We start from the raw sequence: 11,184 nt of genomic DNA, 5'->3' as shown, positions 1-11,184 counted from the left end.
AACCCCCGATAACACAGCGAAATGGCTGTGACTGACCAGGGTTATATAGATCTCTACTCTCTACATATACTTCAAAAATGACATGTAAATTGTAGCTCACAACGTAACTAATATTAATTACCTATCGTTAAGTATGCTAATGTGATGTTGAATAAATTTCAAAACAGACGGTTAATTGATTGACTTAAAAATCGATGTGACTGCATGGATGGATGGTGATAGTATTTGCAATGCACGATTTGGAGACGGAGCGCAGAAAACTTCTCTTGTTTGGTGATGTGTTAGTTACTAGATGTCTTTTAGGTAAGAATATTTTACTTTACAAGGGAGGTAATAGGACCATTCCGTACCTCGGATACTTTTACTCATCTGGATAGGGGATATCAAATTAGTTTACTGGTATAGTAATCTACTATTTTATGCTGGTAAATGGACGGAAGAAACAATTACCAAATTGATATTCGAAAATTAGAACTGTAATTTGGAGATGGGTTTACATTCAAATCACTGCAAAAGTTACCTGCCAAACTCGATTTCAGATTTTGTGTGTGCCAAAATTGCATTCATTTCTACGGGCTGCTATTTAGGGTAAAGTCAAATATTCGCTTATTTCAATTTACCCCTTGGAATCTTGATCGGTTCCATGCACACTACTCAATTCACAACGATGCTGATCATCAAAGGAATCAACAAATACTTCTTTTGTTTAAGAGTGATATCACCAAATCTTCAGCTGATTTTTTTATCTTTCTTTGGGAACAAGTGGTCTCCGATTTTAATGAGTGATAGCTCGTTGGATTCGTCTTTCAATTCTAGGAAACACGTATTTTTCATTTAAAAAAAATAAATATTTTCTGTGAAAAGCGTTCAAAAGTGAAGACATGTCAGAGGGTTTCTCGACAATAACTCAAGAAAAAATTATTTTAAATTATTGTAATGTTGTACGAATGGAAAGACCTACAGGTAGAGTATACGCACCGCTTGGTGCTAGTAGATCCACGAGAGTTATGACTGAAAATATAGTGAATGTTCTGAGAGTCGACCTTCTCTCCAGCGTCGATGTTACACAGAACTGAGTATGGGGTGTTGTAGCTGGCCTCACCCACTGTCCACATATAAATAAACCCAGTACTTTTGGGCTACAAGCCTACAGAAGTCTTAGAAAAAAGTTGGTTAGATTTTTTCTTTCTTTCTGAGTGCCCAACAGCTGGAACAACATCTGGAACGGTACTATGGCAGTCAGTTTTTATCGTCTACTATTCTTTTACCTTATCAATAGAAAAACGCTTCGCTATGTCGCGAATATATGTCGTCCGGCTATTTCTTCCATAGGATCGTTACATCAGTAGAACGTCGAGTCTAATAATTTTAATTCGGATTGGGTTCGGGTCAGCTCCGGTTCCTCCGGTCTACGAAAAACGTCGACCCGCTCATCTATAGTCTTATACAAAATCTTCTGACTAGAAGAGATATCGTATATGTCCTCAACCCTTATTAATCAGGATGCAAGTTTGACTTTGGATAAGTTGATAATTTGAGAGTGTGTCTACATGTGTCTAAATATGTTTGTGTTCTTCTTCTAAGCTTTCTGCACACTTGAGTGAACCTTTTCACTCTAATATATTGTTCCGCATTACATTCTTACTTCGGTATACCAACTATAATGTTTACCTCTTGCTATCATATCATAACTACATAGATTGCAGGAGAGTTACTCTCCTATCTACTGTAGATAGGAGCATACATAATATGCCATATACGGTGGAGTTGGATATTCGTTAATGTGTTTGTACGAGATATTTAATCAGATGATTAACAAGAATCCATTTAGCTTAATGTCTTACAATTAAATATACTAAACGGTTACACATAAATCTTACGTTCTGCACATTTCTTTACCACTTTTCGGTATGGAAACATTATGTATGTTTTCGGTTGTGTTATTTCTGATTAAGAATAATTATACTTTGAGATTCATCACAAATGAATAAAAACCAAATGAATCGTCTTACATTTACACAGCATTGCCGTTTGTTTATTACATATAGTTTGCATATGAGAAAACGACGTCGGGTCTTTGAATAATCACATTTTGACTAAAAACGTTTAAACTTTAAATTATGTGCACACATGGTTTTGATATGTTTACAAGAACATTTCTGCTGATAAACAATTTCGCAAACGAAAACAAACAAACAACAGATGAAGCCAATACAAAGAATGTAAAATGCAGTTTGCATATCGTTTAGCGAAAATACTTTGAAATTCGATCCATTTCGCAGTCGTTTCAGTCTTTCTTTGAAAATAATTGACTCTTCTACCACGGCATGCCATTTCGCCAGTAGCCCTTTAAATATAAACATGGAAAAGTTATTATATTACGAGGTGGATTGCTGCGAACAAAATGACGTCTTTTAACGGTAAAGAGTAAGAAAACCATCTCACAGGTGATGTGCTATAAGCGACCCTACGTTTTGCATATTTGATTCAAAGTTACAGTGCATGCTGCAAAGAATTGGTGTAAAATGTTTTTTTTTCGTCAGGGCCGTATCTCTAACAATCAGATACATCATTTCCGAAAGCTGGTTAGAGCGATTCTAGAATTGTATTTTAAATATCGGGGTGATATTGGTCACAATTTTTTCTTAATTGCATTCAAAAAAGCAACTATATTGAACCTTTAGCTGGTAGATGAACTGTTGGAATCATGAGATCTCGGTGCAGGATCGTCACAACCGCTCTGAAACCGAAGGTGTGTATTTTCCGCCGGATTTTTTTTTTAATTCTTTTTTATGTGGAAGCACAAGCAGATGCATTAATTCCTAGTACTTTACAACTTGACTGGTGCCAAGTACTAGATATATTTAACCGAAATCAGATTTTTGTCATGGACTAGCACTGTGGCTAAAATTCTGGGACTAGAGAGCAGCTAGTTTTTCAATTTGGAAAGTATTGTCAATCTAAGTATTCTGCCCATGCCTAGGGCACATTATTGAAAATTTCAATTCTTAAATTCTTAAGTAAAGTAATTTTTGACAAGTTGGCTCGTCAAAAAATTCCTGAAAATTCTTAAATTTAAGAAATTAATTCTTAAAGTTCTCGAAAATTGAGAAAATTGCTTAAATATTCCCGAAAATTATTTTTTTTTTATTCAGAATAATCAACCCTCCTCTGCCTCTACTTTGGTAAAATTAGTTTTGGATATGAATCATCATCATCTATGGACACCATTTTGTAATAACCAAGTTTCTACCATTTAAAAATGTCTTTAAACATGGTTATTGCAAAATACTGCTGCTATAGTCTTACTACTCGAGGTAGCATAGATACTCTACAAATTGCCCCAATGTTGACCTGGGCATATGTCGAGTATTGTTATCGGGTCTATAACTTCCATCTATCAAAGTATTTTTAATTTGTTGATTTCAAATCTTGTACTTCAATTTTTTAACATGCATTTAACTATCGCCCAAAACCACTTACAGTGGAGGTGTGACGCAAGTCCTGTTATCCACTTACAAAAGAACTGATATCGGTGTAGGTGACGCTTACAGGTTCGACACGCAAAAAGGTATGCGTCACAAATGGCAGCTGATGAGGAAAGTACGCGAACGTTTTATCAACAAAAATTTACCAGAAAAATTTTAGGAAGAAAATTATAATAAAAAAGTTTGCGTCAAAAAGTGGCAGATGATTCGGCTTTCTTCCGTTTGAATTCCATTTTTAGGAATATATTTCACAATTTTTAAAATTTTCCTTCGTCAACATCTGCCACTTGTGACGCAAACTTTTTTATTATAATTTTCTCCCTAAAATTTTTCTGGTAAATTTTTGTTGATAAAACTTTCGCGTACTTTCCTCATCAGCTGCCATTTGTGACGCATACCTTTTTGCGTGTCGAACCTGTAAGCGTCACCTACACCGATATCAGTTCTTTTGTGAGTGGATAACAGGACTTGCGTCACACCTCCACTGTAAGTGGTTTTGGGCGATATCAGCTCTTTTGTAAGTTGTGCTTTTTTAGAATTTGGTCGCAGATAATGGACAATCATATTGTGCAGTTTGAACGAAAATATTCTTCTTACATAATTGTATAACTTTCTCTTTGATCTCTTTGATAAAAATAGAAAATTTGACGAAAATCGAAAATTTGACGCACTTAAAACGCTCATAGCTCCCAAATAGACGACTTTTTAGGAAAACCATGAAACACGTATCGACTAGAATCTAAAACTCTATAATTTTGTCTTTTACACGAGGTTTCTATCTGCCGTATTTTCCGAGTTATGGCTGACATAGCTAGCACTTAAAACGCTCATAGCTCCCAAATAGACGACTTTTTAGGAAAACCATGAAACACGTATCGACTAGAATCTAAAACTCTATAACTTTGTCTTTTACACGAGGTTTCTATCTGCAGTATTTTCCGAGTTATGGCTGACATAGCTCGCACTTAAAACGCTCATAGCTCCCAAATAGACGACTTTTTAGGAAAACCATGAAACACGTATCGACTAGAATCTAAAACTGTATAACTTTTTCTTTTACACGAGGTTTCTATCTGCAGTATTTTCCAAGTTATGGCTGACATAGCTCGCACTTAAAACGCTCATAGCTCCCAAATAGACGACTTTTTAGGAAAACCATGAAACACGTGTCAAATGAAATCTGAAACTCTATAAATTTGTCTTTTTAACGAACTTTCTATCTGCCATATTTTCCGAGTTATAGGTCCCATAGCTCAATAGGTTAACACGCTCATAGCTCCGAAATTATAAGCTTTTATAAAAATTCCTTCAAATTAGTTTCTTAGAATTACGTCCTTAACATACCCTGAAAATTTCAGCCAAATTCACCGGTAAATTCAAAAGTTTCGTTGTAACAAAGTAACAAAGTAACAAAGTAACAAAGTAACAAAGTAACAAAGGTTGGTAAAATTCATCAATTTCAAAATGTATGAAAATTAATTTCTTCATACAAATTTCTGCAAATTTCCAAGTTTTGAAATGTAATATCTCGGCCAAATCTTAACCTTATGAGGCGTGTGATAGCTCGTTGAACTCGTATGGACGCCCAGATTACGAATAAAATACTTTGGGGGTAGTAGGAGCAAAGGGGGAAAAGTCAAAAAGTTCGTGTATATATGTTCCTCAGTCCTGCGGAAAAATTTTTGTAAAATTTTTCAGTGTGAACGGACTTGCGTCACGGCCCTTCAACGTAGGGCCATGATATGAAGAACCATATTACCATTTTAGCTTGTCATTGTTTTTGTCGTCATTATCGATAACAGATGAATAGCCGTATGTGACAGGTTCCACGGTGTGTTTGGGCAAGACAGGTTTAGTCCCAAACCGAAGGGAAACTCACTTCGGAGTCAGTAAATCAAATTAAATCACAGTAAATCACAACAACATTTTGTAATGGCACTGTATATCATTTATAAGCATCTTGCCCGAGAACTTACAAAATAAAATTCATATACTAGCCCAACTTGACGCAAGTTGACCCAAGCTGATGCATATTTATTACAAACGACATTTTTGACTTTGTTACCGTGATTTACTGTGATTTACTAGAGATTTACTGGAGTGAGTCCCCCCTCGTCCCAAACACACCGAGGAAACTATAGTGACATTTTGACACGGCTATGCATTTCACAAACTGGACTCGGTCGTTCGCAGCGCTAGAAATGAAAATCAAAATAGAGGATAGTACAAATACATTTCTGAGACATTGCACACACGCAGAAATTCCTCAGTCGTTGGTAATGAAACATTTAAGAGACTTGATGAATGCAATATCCTTGACCCAAGGATGACATTACTTCCGTTGTTGAAATTATTTCCCAGATTTCCGTATGAAATCTTTTACTTCACTTGTTTTAACATACATTCTGCTATATTGGTAAATACAAGATAGAGGTCATCGCTCAGTTTTGTCGTCGTCGTCAATAACACATGACTTAGTCGTTCTCAACCACAAATAAAATAATTGAGGGATGTGGTTTTCGAAAATTAAATTTTGGCGTCTTCAAGTACTACCCTCGTATGGTATTCAAGATACGGCCCTGATAATGACATAATTCAATGACAATTACCTCCTTCAAAGTATCTTTGTATGACGTTGTCGAAAACCGCTTTAAAAGGCCATCCCTTTTTCACAATGTAGGACAAATAGTAGGACCTGGGACATTCTTTAATTCGATGCAGCAACACAGTGCCATCGTTTAGTTCATAATTTGCCTAAATTATATGCGTAACGCAATTAAGTGCATGATTAGCAATAACTTTTCACTCAACCATCCATCGTACCGAAATTATGACATTGATATCGGCCAAACGCTCAATGCAACAAATATCTCGGTACAGTGCCGTACGATCTATGACGAATTCGCCAGTCACCACTCTGTATTTCGAATCTAATGATTTTAAAATGGGAGTTCCAACGCCGGAAAATAAATCTTTTAGATTTGCCGATGACGTTCCAATCGGCAGTCCCGATTTGTCTAGTTCTTCGAGAGTGTTGATGTCTTTAAAGTAAGACGTTCGACTGTATGCGGTGAAAAGGCTTCCCTAATATAGAAATGCTTTAGCTGGAATTGTTAAATTCGAATGGGGTCGAGATTCAGTCATACCTGAAACGATCCAGCAATTACTATATTCGATACAAGACAAACGCTCAGTAGCACTCGTTCCATTGACCTATACGGCAATCGTTTCGACGCTCCCCCTAACATAATAATCCACATTTCAATGGAAATTACACTAACACTATCCCGTTCATGGTTGGTTGTCGATGTCCTGTGATCAGAAGAGCATTTGTTCGCCCACGACTTTAATAGGTACCAAATGTAGCCGCAAAAAGTATTGCTGAAAATTATCAACAGCCAGAGATGCATGTCGAAACATTTAAAGATCGCCATCCATTGAGGTATTTTCAATGCTTTTGGTGCTATAACACACACTTGATCAGAGTACACAGGAAACAGATACTCAATATCGTCGGTCCCGTAGTCAGAAATGAATCTGGAATTAAAAGAGGCGTACACTCGACGATACAGCACATCTCCTAATGATCCTGGAAATTGAATGAAATTGAAAAAGATGAAAAAAAAAATGGAAAAAAAAATTGAGACCTATAAAAGTGCCATTGTTCAATTTATAGCCATAGTTATTACCAATAGGCTCGCGAATATGTGGTCGGAAGTTGATGGCTTCTGCCATATTACCTAGGACGATTGCATCGATTCCTGAATACGAATCGACTTCATTCGAAACCCTGGTGAAGTAAGACTTAACAAATACTGCGGGAATCTGTTTCGGTAATAGTACGGATGGGTAGCGAGGGAACAATGACACTCGTAACGGAAATTGATTGAGTGAGGCCAACTTGCGAACTAGTTTATTGTTAAGCTCAAAATCGGCAACCGTTGTCCATATACATCTACCAAAACTGCTGCTTATTGGATTTGTGATGCTGTCGTTGAGATAGAAAGGATCATACTGCCCAATCATCTGCGGTTTAAATATATTTTTTTTTACATTTCTTTCTTATTAGAAATTAGTTTTGATTAAGAAGACTTGACAGCCATGGTTTGCCAATTTCCCATGTAACTATGTAACTAAATCACACTCAACATTTTCTCCTGTTTGCGAGCAAGGTGCCATTAGCATTGCATGAATGATTCCGTAGCTTTTCCACAGGCGCTCCAAAACCATAGCTCCGATTGCTTTCCATCCTTCTTCTACATGAGCCACCTAAAGATATAACGAACATTTTCGAAACATTTGAGTGACGAATAAATCGCAAAGCATTTCTGCAGAGTGAAGATAAGATCCTTTAGCGGATCACATAAACTATTTTCGGGTGAATTTGAGTGCAGCAGTGATTTCAATAGAATTTATGAATGTCAATTTGTTGAATACGGTAGGCCAGATTAGAATTGGTAAGTAGAGTCGATCTGGAAACTAAGCCTCAGATTTCCCGTGGGCTCCACGAAATGGGATCAAGCTTAATGTTTGACTTGAAATCTAGTAAATGTGTTTCCATCCATAGAACATAGATGGAGCTGCTGGTCATGATAGTGACGATATGAATTAACAGAACTTAACCTGAACCTAAAACTTTCAGGATAGATCATAGGTTCAAATAACATGTAATCTTTCGTGAAAAATTGTGATTTGTGGTATAAAAAGGAAACATTCTGGTTCAGGTTAAACTCGAAATATTTGAGTCTAGCTTAGTTCAGGCTTGGGTTGAAATCCGGTTCGGGTCAATGTGAATTGACATAGGTCAACTCGAACCCGATCCGAGCCTTAGTACTACAATGAGTGCTATAAAGGCGTTGCACCAGAATTCACCATGACTTACCAGCAAAATAAAATAATGGCGAGGATGCTGAAATGGTCCTGAAAATTCGAAAAGCGTCCAATAAATTTGAATCCGTTTTTTCTTTTAAAGAGAACCGCATTTCTTGTATTACTCAACTCCTTGGTGTACCAATTAAATATTTATTGAACACATCAATTCGCTGGGCAAAAACAAACGCTCCTTGTTGTGGTTCGTCCAAGCGACGTTGTTTCTTTTTCCTAACTGGTGTTTCAGAAACATCACTTTGTCTTTTATTTCTCATTAATTTCTCCGTTGTTCGTAGATCGAATTTCTGCCCTTTCCAGTCGTACGTATCGGCCAAACTAACTGGATCATCTTCGTTGTAATAGTCAACTTTGCTCAAGTAAATTGTGAGTTTTACTGGTAGGTAATTAAGTACAAATTAACGTATATTGTCAAATCGTTAAGATCTCATTTACATTTGGTTAATTGCTTTAAAAATACCGTTGAAAAATCTTGCTTCTCTTGGTGTCTTTGGTTTATAAATGTGGCGGCGACGTATGATGTCCGTTCGAAGTACCAGTCAATTATATCCCAATATTTCGAATTGTTAATGTCGCACCTTAAATGTAATTTCTCAAGTTTCTGTAAAATGCTTGTTTCACTTGCATCTGCATTGTACACAATGAACGTGAGAAATAAATTGATTCCAAAATTTGCCATCAATAAAAACTTATTCATTCCCGTTTAACACTTTGTGGGGACTAACAGGAAATCGGGTAATGTGCAGCTTTAGCTTCTAAATTGCTGTTTATATCCAAAGCTGAGGATACATCGACGAATGTACTTAACCGAATAGTCAACAAAATAAATACAACATTTCGTTAAGCACACTGATTAGGTGTCCGAAAAAAAACCTAATAAGAAAAACAGTAACAATGCACAGCAAACAACCGATTTTATTTGTTCAAGGTATTTATTTAGTGTTGAATGAAAAATATCAGAAACATGCTAGCGACATATCGAGATCCCGCACGTGTACTTACTAATTTATTTTTAAAAGACAATGAGTAAGAAACATACTTGAAACAGTTGTAGACATTGCAAAAAAAAAGGAAGTAAGGACATACACGTCATGATCCTATTCGTATCGAATCTTGTACTTCTCTTGATGTAGGCATTTGCAAAGATTAATATAAAATCTACTACTTCGTTACATACAATTTCTTATAAAAGACTTCATCAGTCAGAGCTCAAAGTTATTATTGTCACTGTCGATAACCGATGATAAAACTGCTTTTATTTTTTGGGATCTCAGAAATTTTCATATTCAACAGATGACACTAGTTCCATGTTAATAAAATTTTGATATGGGACACAGAAGTACTCTACTAATGTAGGAAAATTCTGTTTGGAATCCAATTTTTAACGGCGTGTTTGGAGTCATATCACGTGTCCCGTCACAGCACTGCTTCTAGCATGAATTTAAAAAATATTTGGATGCTCATAAAATCGTAGGCACTGCGTTTTGTAAAGATAGATGACTTTTTTTTCGTTGTTCAGCAGCCAACATCATATGGACAAAGATCACCACCTTTTTAGAAGACCACAATAGAGATAAGGACTTCAGTTATACAAACCTAACCACCCAAACTGTTTGAAATATTTGCTCAAATTGGTCAAATAGATTTTACGGTTGTAGCACATTTCGTTACAAAATTACTAATGTCAGCGCTCTATATTGTTGCGAGCCAACTTAACTGCTATGACCAGTGCCAAAATGCCTATACTGGGAAATCGGGTGAAATGCCGAAGCGCCTTTTCCAATTTTACGGAACTATACCCGATTTCCCCGAAAGGAATTTTGGTAAACAGTCCATGCTATTTCATAGATATTTTTCCAGAGTGAAGTTAGTTCACCACAAAATAGATCGCAAAGAATGGAGTACTAAAAAAAATTCTGGCGCTCAACAGTCCGACGCAGGTTATCTTATAGGAGTGAAGTCATATTACGTAGCAAACTTCGTTTACATTTGCTTGTTTGAAACTCCCAACAGTTTCACTTCTTACAATATGTTACGTACACACATTTAGTGCATACTACGCCAGTTGTGCCATATGAAACGTGTCCAAGAAAAACATGAACATTGGTAACTATTTTGAGGTGAGTGTAATTCCCCTGACTTCGCAATGTTACAAATGGAGTGATAAATCGTATAAACCATACACACAGGTTGGATGGCTATATTGGAAATCGAAAAACATTGAGGTATGATATTGCAAACAGTAATTAATTGGTTGGAAAGCAAATATTTACCGCCATCACTAACTTTTATGTGTAAAGTAAATTCACAAAATTATCGATGAATTATCGCCCATAGTCACTTAGCGCGTCGATTTGAAAAGGTTTCGATTTTACTCAAAACTAACATGTTTGCATTGAGATCATTGAAAAGATTAGTAAAATCAATTTGATGTAGCGTGTGATAAATTATAATCGTCACGAGTCGAATTCATCCAATCAACGACAATTATCTGTGTGAAGTTTTCGACAGAATTTATGATTTTTCTTTCAAATGCCAACCGTTTATCTTGACGACCAGTAATACTGGTCCATCTATATAGATTCCGAAATCTTGCTGTATACATGATGACGAACAAATTGAACACACTGTGGGAATGCATAAGCAAAGTTTATTATCGCCCATTAAACAGTAAAGTTTCCACTCACATTCCGTTTTGACTATAGTTCGATGGTCCCATTGGCATATACATAATAATAATTGACAACTGTATTACACCAAGATTACCATATAATTGAAATATTTAACGAGTTAACTAAGCTATCAATTC

This window comes from Bradysia coprophila, assembly GCF_014529535.1.
Source record: "Bradysia coprophila strain Holo2 chromosome IV unlocalized genomic scaffold, BU_Bcop_v1 contig_106, whole genome shotgun sequence".
In the NCBI taxonomy this organism is placed as follows: domain Eukaryota; kingdom Metazoa; phylum Arthropoda; class Insecta; order Diptera; family Sciaridae; genus Bradysia; species Bradysia coprophila.
The sequence above is the reverse complement of the archived record's forward strand: the minus strand, read 5'-3'. Positions refer to the sequence as shown.